The following is a 15,661-nucleotide window of genomic DNA, read 5'->3' as shown; positions in this document are numbered from 1 at the left end:
AATATTTCTATAGGTCATCTTTCAGCTATAGTTATTCTTTACAGACTTCAGTTGTTTGGTTTTGAAGGTTGTTGATAGTCAAGGTATTATTGCATGAATTAAAGTACCAGCAACTTTCCCACTGTCTCTCATGTCTTACCTGGTGTTGTAAATGAGAAAAATATTTACTCCAAATGTAAGACAAAACCACAGGGCACGGATCAGTTATCATAGAAATAGCGGATGTGACTGGAGAGCTGAGTGGATCTGTTTATAGCTGCAGGACAGATTTGTGTAGACCGCAAAACTGACTCAGAAGTAAGCTTGAGGGACTGCTTTTTGTTTTCTTATTTTAAAGAGCAACACAATCCTAAAGCTACTGTGTATATATCACCGTTTATAGGTTTGCAGGTTTTCCAAATAATAAATCTTAAAAACCAAAACATCATATTAGAATGATTTCTGAATGATCATGCTATATACTAAAGGCTGGAGTAACGATGGTAAAACATTTAATTGCAAACACAAGAAAAAAAGTTTAAATTAAATTAAATTTAATTTAATTTAATTTAATTTAATTTGATTAAACTAAAATGTAGTGTTTATATGGCAAAATTAGTAGATTTTCTTGTACTTTTCATGCAAAGAAGGGAGAAGGATTTAATATACTCTGATTGTGTTTTGATTGGGTTCCACAGAAAGAACTTGAAAAGTGTGGAAACACAATAGCATGGAAGGATTTATATATTAAAGCGTTTCGTCTGAGGGCCTCTTTCTCCTCAAGCAACCATTAAAATGTAATTTAGATAATCACAATATAACAAATTATCTGTAATTTGTCTAATTAGACGACTATACTGCAAAAAAGAAAAAGGAATAAAAAAGAAGCCAGCAAGCTGTGTAATCTGCCTCTACATGCTGAAATATGAATTCATAGCTGGCGTTTTGTGAATAAACATAGTTAATGATGCTTAACAGTGTTTACTTGCTATGAATGAGGGCGCCCATTGTTCGTAAGGCAAATAAGGTCACAGCTTTAGAAAATGAGATTTCTCACAGTCTTATAAACTGCTAAACATTCACAACTGAAATGTTGGTATTAATTGATTGTATTGTATGTGAAGGTGTAGTATCGTATAATACTATTTATTAATGTATTAAATTGACTTTCAGTGGGTAGCACTGTCGCTTCACAGCAAGAAGGTTTCACTGGTTTAAGCCTTGGCGGGGTCAGTTGGCATTTCTGTATGGAGTTGGCATGTTCTCCCCAAGTTCGCATGGGTTTCCTCCGGGTGTTCCGGTTTCCTCCACAAGCCAAAAAACTTGCGCTATGGGTGAATTGGGTAGGATATATATATATTCTATTTAGCTTTCATTTTGTTACACTTTAACTGACTATTCAGTACTTTTAATGATTTCAAGTATTTCTATTTAAATGTGGTCTAAACTCAGTGTTTAATGTGTAATAAGTTTTTCTTTAAATATTTCAACTTAATTTAATTTACATTACAGATGTAACAGATTTCATTTTAAGCAGATAGTTTACCCAAAACTGAAAATTCTTTTATTATTTAATTACAATTTACTTTTTCCAAAACCTGCTTGGCTCTCTTTCTTCTGTCAAACACAAAAGAAAGACATTTTGAAGTTAGGCTGGGAACCTGTGACAATTGACTTCTATAGTATTTATTTTCCTTACTATAAGAAGTCAATGGTTACAGGTTTTTTTCTGCTTCCTTCTTCAGTTTTTAACAGAATAAAGAAACTCATGAAGGTTTGGAACCACTTGAGGCAGAGTAAATAGTGAGTAAATGTTCACTATCCCTTTAATAGCATTATTAATTTGCAAGTTTCAGTAAATAATAACAACATTGGTGCAAGCGGTCTTTTTTTGCTAATCTGTCCTAATCTACTGCAACAGACAGCCAATTTGGAGCCTGAAAATAGTCTTTAGGTGGGATTAATTTTTCTTTGTTTGAAGTTACAGCAGAAAACACCCACAGGGACTTGACATTAAGCGAGGCGGCTGCATAGCCTGGCATGTACTATGCTAATGTTAGCCCCCCTCTAGTGACAGCCTCCCTGTAATTAACGTTGTTTTGCGGCTAGCCAGCAAGACCTTTCAGAGTGGAGTAAAGAGGTCTGTTTAACAGGATAATTGAGAGTGAAGTTACGAGCGTAACCTTCAGATAGATTGTAGCCGTGGTCACCTTGACCATGTCAAGTAATAGCGACTCGCTAGCAGCTTATCTTTTGATGGCTCAATGAATAAATAGCCTGTGCGAAGGACATAAAGATGAATTGTGTTGAAAGGAAGATGGAACAACGGCATAATGTGTCTAAGGGTTCTGCTCCAGTGCAAAGCTTTACCCGCAGGCAAAGCGGCTGGTTGTGTTTATGTTGTCATGCTTGCTTAGCTGTTATGCTAAGCAGCATGGGGCTCTGGGAGAACCCCCTGATGGTGCTTGTGTTTGCTCTCTTTTTACCCTTCGCCCGCTCTCTCTTTCTATGTCACTGACATGTTATCTTTCACGGTAATTCAGAGCTGCACTTAAAGCCATTTCAGATGTGGCATTAGACTAGCGCTGTGAAAAGCTAGTCACATAAAGGGCTGCCCACGTCGTTCAGGGCTAATTTAAACTCTGTCTAGCTGCGTGACACGAATTAGCCTGTGACATGACATGCAGCGTGAATGGAATATAAAAAGTTTAGTGTTTAAAAATGTTAAACTGATTATCTCGTTCATTGTCATGCTTTTTCTTATTTTATGTCAAATATTCACATACTGTACAATCGAATTAGTTAAAAATACATGTATGTCAAGTGCCTTAAAATAAATATAAGTGAAAAAGCAGTTTTTAGTTTTAAAGAGCCATGAAACCCCCCTCTTTCGGTTCAAGTCTACCTCAGAATTTAAAAAAAAATGCTCTGAGATGGGCATGGAGCGCTACTGGCAGAGAGAGTAGGCGTGGCTGGGAGAGCAAGTGAAAAAGAAGGGAGCGAACAACTATTGTCAGTTGACTCCAAGCGGCAACCTCCCGCTCTCCCTCAGGAAGCCAATACGGAAGTAACTAAAACTGCAATTCATCCGAAATTCCGCTAGTCCAGGCCGCTCCTGGCTCCAAAACAGAGCAAATTTCAATTGAGCCCACTGTTAGAATGGCCAACTTTACAGCAGAAAAAAAGGTGTTTACAGCCTGGTACAAAAAAAGATTTTGGTTAATACAGGTAATATTACCCTTCATGACAACTGTGAGGGGGGTGAATTTTTTTATAACTCATCCGTTTCCTTTATATTAAGTTATATTAAGTTTGCATAATTAAGGGAGTGGCCACTTGAGTGACAGTTAGGTCTCGCTGGTCGCCGTCACGTCACCTCTGCAGATTAGCGACTGAACTCGGCATATTTATCGTATTTCTGTGTTGTTTTATGTGGCTTTACACAGTCAACTGCCTTTTGGACTTGTTTCCTACAATTATTAGATGGCATGGCATGCTGAGGGCACTTAATTGTGCTCACAAACCATTCACGTGGCCTCTGTTTCCCATGTGAGTAAAGTTATATACTTATATACCATCTCTATACATGTATTTGTTTTATTTAAGATCATTTATCGTTTATATTTATATTTAGAGCTGTAATGCACTCCAGAATCTGTCAGATTGATTAGTTGTAGGCTCTAGATCAGTCATCTGAAGCGTTGTCATACAGTGTTATGCTGGATTTTATCAATAGTCTTACAGTAACTAACACAGACTATATCTGAAGTGTTTGGAAGTAATTTGCGTTTTCCTCCTGTTGAAAAACGTCATAAGAACAATGTTTAGTGGCTCAATGTATTACAGCAGTGTTTTTAAAAGTCTAAACACTTTATTGATATAGTGTACAACCAAGCACAAGTGGTCAGAATACAAACGAGTCACAAGTGATAAAGTATTAAGCGTTTCTCCCAAAGTAAAGTGTGTCTGAACCAGGTCCAAGCTAAATGCTAGCAGGTGTCTGTAGCAACGCTCACTCTCCGCCTCTTTGCCCTTGTTTGGTATCCCGCCGTGGGTGTGATGACGTGTGACCAAAATGGCGACGGTTGGCCGCGCCTACTTGTGGCTTCTTTTGCGCTCTTCAGAAACCTATGGGTGACGTCACGGATACTACGTCCATATATTTTACAGTCTATGGTTGACTCACAAAATGAGAGACAAACCGTGCGGAGACACATGATTTTATAGTTTATAAAATTAAAATGCAAACTTAATAATTTATTGTTCTGCTACATTTGTTGTTCGTAATTTCATATACAAATAACCAGAATTTGTTTTATCATCATAAAAATAATCATGTTTATATAAACACTATGAATGAGGAGGACCTCTCTCCTCCTCAATCCTTGGGCCTGAATGCAGACACAGTGGATAACAGTGCAGCAGGTCTCTTGCCCAGTCTATTCCAACTTTTAGCCATGCCGGTAATATAGAGGTTTTTAAACAGCAGCACGGATATGTCTGAATGGGAAAAAACTCAACTGCGAAAAGACAAAGTCTGCCATTCTCCAATTCTAGTACAGCTCTCTCGACAAAAATACTTGCTGCAAACCTACAGCTTTGCTGTATTTGCGCTGATAGAATCACAGTAAAAAACGACATGCAACAAACCCCATGGATCATGAAAACAAACACATACGACTCATGCTATGCCCAGAAGCAGTCTCATCCAGTCACTGGCTCTCACAGATTAGCAGGTCTGCCGTGCCTTTGGAAAGCATGTGCTCTCATGAATAATTAAGAAGCAGGGTCTTCTTATAGGATAAGAAAACTCCGCTATGAATGAAAATGAAAAACCAACGTGTCATCACTCCACTAGCGGAGGCGTGCTACGTCACAGATTTTGATCCCGCCCCAATAATTATTTTAAACCTGGAAGATGAAATTAGCTGACAAAAGTTCAAAATTAGCCAGTTTTCCCCTCAATTAAAGCTGACAGGTGCTAATGTTGTCTTAACTGATGGTCAACACACACAAATCTGTTAATTTTACTTCAAGGTGTTAAAAATACTCTAGGGTGTCTTGAACCTTTAACAGCTAATTTATTTTACGTTTCTAAGTCATGTACTGTACTGAGTTTAATCGCAGTTCCACACAGTATGAATATACTGTTGATAGTCTAAATGAAATTTGGACATAATTTATCTGCCGTGTTTCATAAATAGTAAAGTATTCATATGATTTGCACTTAAAAATCTCTGCGATACTAGTGTACAAGTGTTGCTTTATGTTTTTTATAAATACTTTTTATCTGAATGCAATCTTGGGGAAAAAATCTAACATCCCTCCTAATTTCCGCATTTACTCCTTTATTCCAAAGCAAACCATCCTGGGAACTAGAAACTACCTTGACAAAATGGTGCTTCAAGAGTTCACACTTAGATAATGCTCGACTATAAAGCAGGTTTAAAGTTTAAGCAGGATATTTATAATAGTTTTAGAATGATCAGATAGGCTAGCTAATGATTAGCAATAAGGATCAGCTGTAGTCGATCATATCACTTGCTCCTCTCAAAATTAATTTGTGAAACTTCACTTACAGTATAAACATCATTTGGTCTTGACTAGGGTTTACTGTCTAATAAATGCATAGTATATACAGTTAAAATCACACATTAACGCCCAATCCCAATTCTACCCCTTAGCCCTTCCCCTTACCTAATTCTCCCAATTCTCTTTAGCTTGAAGGCATAGAGCTAAGGGGAAGAGGTAGATACCCCTTCGAACTGAGAATTTTCAGGACCACACTCAAACCAAGAAGTAAGAAATTTCCCAGAATACACCAGCCACAATGGCAGCATAGCTGCACCTGGAAGTGAGAAAATCCACAAATTAGTATCTTTTTGTCATTGTTACAAATTTTTGCAACAAACAAGCATACGTTTTAATATATTCATAATAGCGTTTGTGCTTTAAAAAAAAAACGCAATATTAAAAATCACAAAATTTCGCTATCTATAATCCATAATAATAACTCCTGTATAGCAGTCCCACAACATTCTGACACTCAATGACGCAAATACCTTGTCAGAAAAGTCTAGTGGCTGGAATGAGCTTTTTACAGTGTCTGCTATAATGTTAATGTTGTTTTTTTTTTTGTGTGTTTACATAGATGAATGTGGCTACTGTGTAAATGCACAGTACAGTTAAGACCTTATTTCCACATTATATCATTATGATAACATGATATATGTCTTCGGTGAAAAAATTGAATTGGGATTGAGCCTAAGTAAAGACAACTACAATGTGTTAGTTAGGTCAATTGTTTGTTTTACATAGTGTTGTTTTCTCTGTACACTAAAGCTAGATTGCTGCCATGTATTATGTGATCTATATATATACCCTGACCAAGCCATGGTCTTAGATTATTTATTTGGATTTAGAGGGATCCAATGGATGCCAGACCTCCATGAACGATTGGGGTTTGTTTTTGCTGCAGGTGTTGAGTAGAGCATACATTATGAGATCTGCTGACTTGGCTTCATTTTTGGCTGGAAATGATGGTGTTTTACTGCTCGGAGGTTGTTTTTTAATCAGGGGTTGAGGAAAGTGCCTCAGGGGTGCTGGAACCATTCGTGGTCGGAGTGTGGTGTAGATGCTGCTAATATCGTCAAAGGGATCAGTAATTCAGTGTCTCATTGGCTGCAGCATTAGGCTTGAAGGCAGCAAATAAAGTGTGTGAACACATTGTCCTATATCTTATTCTGTGGACATGTCCACACACATCTGACATTTAGCGTCTCATCAGCATGACAGATTACTCTACCATAGAAATATTAGAAAGTGAAGTAGTGTATCCTTGAGTCTGCTGCATATTCTCCCTGTGGTAACTGTACAGTAAGTGCCTGTGGAGAAGCAGTAATTAGTTCTCAAGGTAAAAGTCAGTCCAGTGGTTGAGTTATAAGTAATATCTTATTTCTAAACTCAAGAAGCTTTTTTTTTTGGTTCATCTAAACTCCATAGCACAATTTCAAGTAAAAACTTTGTTTAGGAGCATACAGTAGTAGCAGGTTTATAGCAGGCCATTAACTTGTTGACCTTAAGCTGTTATAATATGACAACTTATGCCTCATTCACACTAGCAGTGACTTTGTAGCTGACTGTCGATCTGGATGGCGACCTGCTGCATCTGTGTAGGTATACAACACGGAGAAAACAACAGGCCTCTTATCTCTACTGGGGCTCCTATTGGCGGTCGGTCAAGAAAGTCGTTCTTCATTTGCATATAGTTGAAGTATTCTCAACTTTGTCGTGTCACTCGACACGCCCACTTTGTCGCCAACAATCACTGTCACTCGCTTAGATGGAGGTCACCGGAAGTCGCTTGCTCTTCATTGAAATGAACAGTCACATGTTGCTTTGCCGGTGTGAGTCACTCATAGTGTGAACATTAGGCTTATGATCAGATTAAAACAGTTAGTGCCATTATAGACTAACTGTTGATCAACATGAACTAGATCAGGGATGTCCAAACTCGGTCCTGGAGGGCCAATGTTCTGCCTATTTTAGTGACAACCAAAATCTAACACACCTAAACCAGCTAATCAAGCTCTTTCTAGGTGTACTAGAAACTTCCAAGGAGGTGTGTTGAAGTAAGTTGGAGCTAAACTTTGCAGGACAGAGTTTGGACAACCCTGAACTAGATTATGACCATCTTCATATAATGGTCATCTTGAACTAACCAATTTACTGCCTCATTTCTTTTGAGCGTTATGATACAGTATAGTACAGTAACCTGATCAGGCTTGCATTTTCTCTGCCAATAGTATACTTACTTGATAGTGCCCTTACTTTGTTGCATTTGACGTCATTGTTCCTTGAAGAAGTAAGTTGAATGCTCAACTTTATTATTTCAAAAGCAAACAAGCACCAAGCCTGCACAAATCAGTCGAGTAAGCAACATGTCTTGTTTTTTTTCACAAATTTGTAGATGTAACATTGAAACTCATAAACAACATTGTTTTGTTGTATTATTATTAAGGTCATGGTTATCAAAAGTATTGATTTTGGTACCAATTAATACAAAAATGTGAAAAATTCCCATTTCCAGCTAACATTTGCGCATGTTAAGCACATTTTTAAACACCACTTATTGGCTTGAACACAGTACCACAGACATTCGAGTGTTTAAAAGCTGGGTCTGTCAGCTGATTTGTCAGCAGATCGCTTATATATCTGCTCATTGACAGATCGATCGTTCTTAGTGAACAATGGTGAAGAATGGTGAAGCTATGATCTTCAGAGCCAATTGCAGTCATATCTGTTGAGCATATGAACACAATGTCTAACCAGCAGTGTTTAAGAACACATAAAAAAATGTCTACACAAAATGTGTAAAATATTATGTAAATAGTCTTTGGAACCCTTTAAGGTTGCAAAACTGTGTAGAATTCTCACCTTTTATGGTAGCCTATTGCGCGTTTTCTGACACTTCGGTTCGCATCTGAATTAGTTAATTTCTGTTACTGTCAATATGGTTTAGTAGCTACTACAACCGCAAAAATCTTTTAAAAAGAACGGCTCACAAAGGAAAATTTTGAATTACCTTAGATTCTTACCTGATAAGACTGGAAAAGAAAATAGATGAAAAACCCAAAATAGCAACAGGAAACCTTTTTTTTGTTGTAAATAATTTCATTTGGTATAATTTGTCTCTTTATTTTAAAGTGTTATTTGCTGGTCAGTTATGTACAAAATAAACAAAAGGAACAAGTACATTTTAGGTGAAGTGCAAATAATACTTTTTTCAATAACAAGGGAATTAAAAATTAAGGAGGACTATTATACCATTTTAAAATATTGTTTCTGACTATTATTATATTATATTATAGATTTGAGATATAAATTTCAGTATCGCAATACTACTTGGTATCACGACACTTCATCTGGTGTAGCATCGTAACATGAATTAATAGTATCGTAACAACCCTACACCAAACCAAATTACATAATACAAATTTGCTATGGGCAATTTACTAATTTATTTGCTTTAAAAATAACTAGAAAATGTAGAAAACTAGAAAAACAAACAATCCTATTTATAACACAATGAAGTTCGATGTTGAATGCACTAGTCGAGCTGCTCCTGCCTTTAAAACACACACACACACACAAAAAAAAAGTATAATAACGAGCAAACAAATGATTATGTTAAATTTGAAATCACATTCTCTGTCAAAGTTATTCGCCCAAACCACCTTCCCATTCCACTTTCCCATCCCTTCTCCCTCTCTTGATTCGGTGTGCCAAATCAAAGGATACCAAGGGCCAACTTTAGCCCGCTGGCCTTACTTTGGGCATCTCTTGTATAGGCCATAAAAAAACAATTATCATGTTCCAGAATGCTTTCAAACTGAATTTTCCAACAAGAAACAACAACAACAACATTTCACGATGGAAAAATTCCAGCTGATGGGAGTTCAGTTATTTTTGTCTCACAAAAAGGTGTTAGAGATAAGAAGCAAATCTTTCAAGCTGGAAATGCTGGTTAGCTCATACTGGTACACTAGGCTTTCTTTTGCAGTAGAAAAAAAGTTCAAGTCGAATCTTTATCTTTTAAAGCCTGCCGTGCTCTTTTTCTCTTATTCGTTTGTTCTGTTCTTCTCAGGTGCAATCTATTTCGGGAAAGAATTACCATAATAACACGCGTCGCGCGAGACTGGCTGTCATTGTAATTGATATCTAGACGCGGCTGCTGGGCGGAGCCATTTGCATATAATCACTTTAACTGATATGATAATGAATGTGGTGGGCCTGATGCAAGCAGAAAGTCTCTCCGGAGACGAATGGCTATTTGAATTACACTCAATAAGTAATATATTATGCCGGGAAGAGAGAGACTTTCAGCACAGCTACACCTGGATAGATTTAACAGGGTCCACCTCGCTTATATAAGCAGTGTGTTCATGTTTGTTCATGTTTTCTACTAACCTTAATTACTTGGCCTTGTTCCCCCAGATCTCTCTTGAGTGAGTTGTGTCCCATGTCCTTGCAGCCACCTGGAGTTTGTTCTTTATTTATGTGGCCGCTGGTACACGCTCACTCGAATGCTTTAGTGCGGAAGATGTTGGAACGAAGGAGGTTGTTATTTCTTTTAAGAAAAATTATGTAAAAAAATCTAAAATAAAATGTTTGCTGACACACTTGCACATCGAGACTAGCGGCAATTAAGGTGCTTACTCATAAATCAGAGATAATTAGGCACAGTTTGTAAGTCACTGGTGCAGGTTTCCCACAGAATTTAAGCTGTGATAAAAGATGAAGCGCTGTGAAAACATTAGGGGATAAACTAATATCATTTTGAAGTAGGCCTATTGCTTATGAGCATACCGTAAAAGCCAATGGGGTACAAAGAAATACTGGACCCCAGTGACTTACAGACGGTATGGTCATTTATATAAGATATTTTCTTTTGTGTTCATCTGAAGAAAGTTATATTGGTTTTGAACAGCATGAGGGTGAGTAAGTAAAGTAAGAAAGTAAAGGTGGCAAAGAATATACACATTTTAATCACTCTATTATTAACAGCTTGTAATAAAAATGACAAAAAAGAGGCTTTCCTCGACTTCCCAAGATTATAGGCTGATTTTTATGAAGGACTCTGAATGTTTTGCCTTGTAGTTTTTTTTCAGCTCTCTGGGAACTCTCTTACATGAGTTCATTTGTTTTTCGAACACACACTTCTTCTGCTGACCTCCAGTTAGCCTCAATTTCTGCAAACTGGCAGCAGCAACAAGCAGAGAGCTGGAAAACGCTCCACTTTAGAAAAACAGCCTGAGGAAGTTTTCAAAAACTCTGTGCTTGCAATTGACTCGGAATTACACTTGATTGCTGACAGAGTTTATCAACATTTAACATATTCTATGGTGCCCATGATGTTACCCAGAAATTTTAATTGTGTAACAATTTATTCACTCTCATGTCATTCCAAAACTGACCTCCTTGTTTTTCTGTGAAACACAAAAGAACATATTTTAAAAAGTCGTTGGGGTCAAAAACAACCAAATATTTTTTTTACTTACATTTCTTTCTTTCTTTCTTTCTTTCTTTCTTTCTTTCTTTCTTTCTTTCTTTCTTTCTTTCTTTCTTTCTTTCTTTCTTTGAAATCATGTAAAACTAATGTATTCTGAACACTGAGGAAAAAAAACAATCTTTTAATTAACAGTTGCTTGTAGCTTGTGATTCAGAGGTGTTTTTAATTTGTTTATACTTTTTAATTGCATTATGGGAAACTGATCTATGCTTTGATAACTGTTAACTGTGTTAAAATGCAACACAATACACAGTAACACAGTATTGCCATTTTTTGTAGTTTAAAGCAATGTTTTATGTAAGAAGTAATATGCTATATTTTCTAATATATACACCATAGGTCTCAAACTCGATTCCTGAAGGTCTGCAGCTCTGCATAGTTTTGCTCCAACCCAAATCAAACACAGCTGATTCAAATAATCAAGGTGTTCAAAAAAAAGTTTTGAACACCTTGATTAGTGGTATCAGTTGTGTTTGATTAGGGTTGGAGCAAAACTATGCAGAGCTGCGGACCTCCAGAAATCGAGTTTGAGACCTATTGTATGCACTTACGTTTAATAATATACAATAATATATAATAATATGATATATATTTTTACTGTAAATGTGTATTATATCACTTATAAATAATAATATATACTATAAATTTTCACAGTACATTTTTTGTAGTTTGAAACAATGTTTTGTATAAGAAATAATATATACTGCACTGAAATGAATCTGTAAAATAGCAAATTAAATAGGCTACCAGCAGCTTATTACTGTTTTTTGTACAGCTATTTACATGACCAACCCAGACAATAGTTTGTTTCACACTACTAAAAATATTAAAAGTGACCTTGGTTTTGCTAGTTGTGAGCAGCGATCAAGGTCCTATAATGAAAGGTGGAAGGGTAAATAAACAGAACACTCATGAATTACAAACTACTGTTAAAGGAACCATTTTTATTAACAATAATTCTTTACATTTATATAGCACCTTATTGGACACATTTTTACACATTTTTGAGGGGAATCTCCTCAATCACCACCAGTGTGCAGCATCCTCCTGGATGATGTGATGGCAGCCATGTTGTGCCAGACCGCACACCAGCTAATTGGTGGAAAGGAGACAGAGTGATGAAGCCAATTATAATATGGGATGGATGGGTGGCCATGATTGACAGAGGCCGTGGGCAAATTTGGACAGGATGTCGGGATCCCTATCCTTTTTTTTTGTCATCCTGCTTAGCTTCAGTGGGTGACCTTGTGAGAGTTGCAGACAGCTAGCTGCCGGCATTTTTAACAATATTTTTGACCGTTATTGAAGCCATTCAGTCAATATTCAGGTCTAGCCAGTGCGCTTTTAGCTTAGCTTAGCATAAATCATTGAATCGGATTAGGCCATTAGCACCTCTCTTAAAAAAATCACAATGTTATGTTAAGCTAAACTAAAAGTGCTCCTGTCAGACCTGAAGATCGGCTAAACTAATAAAAAAATTGAAAACTCAACAGTTTAACTCTAGACAGGGGCAAACTTAACCATTAAGCGAGGTAAGCAGCCGCTTAGGGCCTAGGGAATTAGGGGGCCCCGAGCAATGCCAAGAAGCCAATATTAATCATATAGATCCTTTATACATTTTCTATCATATGTTGTAAAATCTGTCTCAGGGTTTGAAATTAAACTTTTTGCTTGATAGCACCAGTGCTCTTAACTTAAAAAAATTAAGGCCATCAGCCAAAATTTTGTCGCACCCACCCATTATAAGCACCGTTACTACAAGTTTTATACAACATATTTATTGCATTTGAAATTAGCACTAATCAAACTAACAAGCAAAAAAATATGTATGCAAGCGTAAGGAAAATATGTCTCAACGAAATCCCGTTATCACAAGAAAATAGATTTTTATAACATAACTTAATGACCAAAAGATACACGGACCGCTCACCAGCCTTGCACACACTGCTTGACATGAATGAATCTGTTAACGATATAACTGTGCTGTTCTCACAGGTGGTGTCTGATATTGCACTGATGTTTTCGACATATACTGTACCTTATGATATGCAAACGTCATGTTAATAGCAATACCGCTCTTTTCATGAGTAACGATATTAGTTTAGTCAGTGTAAGCCCGTTTGCGATGGTGTAAGTGGTGTTAAATTTTACATATAGCTGCCACTTGCACGGCAGACAGCATTTGGCGATTATATGAAGGATAAAACAGAAGCTCGTGCTAGATGTGACAAACAATTACTTTAAAAAAATTCCATCCCACAAACTTTTCATAGCAGACTTGAAGCCAAAGGAAGTCTTTTATCCACTCTTCGAAAAGTGTAGATGGTGGAGTAACGTTCAGCACATGATCACTAGTAAGATGGGTCATTATTTGTAACTTTAGATGCCATGGTTTCTAAAACAAAATCTGTGAGTGTTATCTTCATTCTCATCTTCAGCACTTTACAATTTTTCGCGGTAGTAGCTCTCTCTGTCATCCTAAGCCAGAAGGCATTGACTGAGTGATATACAGCTGATATTTCAGTGCTAGAACAGTGGGCCAATAAGAAGAGCGTGAAGGCGGGGCAAGCATTACGGACTTGGCTTTGTTTACTGCAGCAAGTTGACATGACAACTGTTTTAAACCAGTCCCGAGCGCTGCATTTCGCGTTTCAAGTGCAGAGATGCATTCTGCGTGAATGTCTCCCAAATCTGCGCATGTGGTGAATATTTTGCAGTAAAAACTGGTCGCACACAACATTTTTATGCACTCACACAAATGCTCCCAATTATATTTTGAAGTCACATAGATAAAATTTTGGGCACATATGCGACCAAAATGGTCGCATTTTCAAGCCCTTTGTCTATAAAACTGGGAACCCCCGTGAATAGCAAAACGTTGCATCCGTACTGCACATGCAAATATTAAAGTTTAATCACAAAATGGCTATTTAACTGTACATATAATTAGTTTGTAAACTTGTTTTTTAATTTTTTTAAATTTTTTTATTTGTTGTATTTAATCTTACATTAAGAAAATACAGCTTCCACTTCATGCTACTCTCAGAAATAAAGGTATGCGATTTGTCACTGGGGTGGTAAACAAATTAGAAGAATTTGTACCTAAAAGGGCCATATTAATACCTCAAGGGTACATATTAGTACCTTAAAAATACAAAAAAGGGTTCCTCTTAAAATTTAAAGGTACTAATAAATACTTTTGAGGTATCAGTATGGGCCCTTTACAAATGTGTAATTTTTGAAAAGATACCACACCAGTGACAGCTGACGTACCTTTATTTCTGAAAGTGTAGGGGTCCATAGCTGGAATTGCTTAGGGCCCCAAATAACACTAAATCCGCCCTGACTCAAGCGGGAGCCAAAAAAAGCGAGCCAATTCCTTCAGAAAAGTGGATTATACCTTTAACTAATGGATGTTTTTTTTATAAATTTTGGAAAATTAATATAAAGTATTGGTCTTTGCTGTAATTCTTATCAATGTAATGCATCTCTGTTAAATAAAAGTATTACTTTTTATACCTGACCATTGCCAGAGCACACTGGACACACATGGCACCTAACTATACTAGCAAAAACTAAAAAAAATAGCAGCTTATCCATTAACACTGTTGAAAGACTGAGCATAGATGCTCCTACTGCAGGAATAATTGTCTTTCTCTCCTCCACCTCCATCATTCAGCCATCTTCCCTAAATACCACCATTCTCCTAAAAAAAACAACAAAGACAAGCCGGTGTCATACGAGCGGAGGCAGGAGCGCAGCCGACTGCAATTAACCTAACAGAGAGAGAGAGCACATAAATGAGAATTACAGACAGATTGTGGAACGAGAGAGAGAGAGAGAGAGACAGAGCCAGACAGAGCGAGAGGTCCAAGAAAAAAGCGAGTAAAGGCGATAAGAAGTGTAACAGGGTTGAGGAGAGCGAGAGACTGAGAAGGGGGATTAGAAGAAGCCTGTAGATTCGACACCGAGGATGATGAGCAGTGAGGAAGATGCTGAGCTCAAGACAAAAGAGCAGAGGGAAGCGATAACGTAGACACACAGAGAGTCGGAGCTCTCTGAAGGATTGGAAAGAGGAAAGCTGAGACTAAAGCTCAAAGTTAAATGTAAAATATGAAGCGCAGGGAAGACTTTAAAGTGAATATTTCTGCAGTGTTTCTGCAAATGTGACAAACACAGGCTTTTATGTCAGGCTAACGTGGTGATTGTATTGAGGTGGCAAACTTGAAACTGTTTTTTTTTTTTAAGTTGAGAATGTGTTTGTGCTGACACATCATATTTCTTTCATTGGGACTGTGTTTAGCTAAAAAAAAAGGGGGCTTTTTTGATTCGTTTGATTTTTGTTTTTTGTGGTAGAGCTTAATGGCAGCTAGTTAGAGTTTGTGAAAAATCGATCGGATTTGATGAATTGAATTGATGAGAAATTGAATTAATGCTTCATAGTCCTTAGCATATCATGGAGTTCATAGAGTTCGACATTTTCATCTGACATTTTTGTGCATTAAAATTATGTTGTGTCAATTAAATTTACACACTTTCTCCAAACAAATTGTACATCATAAAAAATCAGATTGAGTTAGATTTTTTTCTTCATTTTTTTACATCCGTAGA

General features: G+C 36.9%; 1 protein-coding gene and 1 long non-coding RNA gene across 17 annotated transcripts in view; one reads left to right on the top strand and one right to left on the bottom strand.

Moving 5' to 3' along the window:
* The window catches only part of ptprub (protein tyrosine phosphatase receptor type Ub), a 454,717-nt gene that overhangs the window by 165,037 nt on the left and 274,019 nt on the right, over positions 1-15,661 (top strand).
* On the bottom strand, positions 830-11,156 carry LOC147840351 (uncharacterized). Its single transcript, XR_015511691.1, has 3 exons — positions 7,883-11,156; positions 4,162-7,774; positions 830-3,000 (listed from the first exon to the last, which is right to left on the bottom strand). It is a non-coding gene; the product is annotated as an uncharacterized LOC147840351 (long non-coding RNA).

This window comes from Danio rerio, chromosome 16 (genome assembly GCF_052040795.2).
Source record: "Danio rerio strain M-AB ecotype USA chromosome 16, GRCz13ab, whole genome shotgun sequence".
Taxonomy (NCBI): domain Eukaryota; kingdom Metazoa; phylum Chordata; class Actinopteri; order Cypriniformes; family Danionidae; genus Danio; species Danio rerio.
This window is presented reverse-complemented; position numbering and strand designations above follow the sequence as displayed.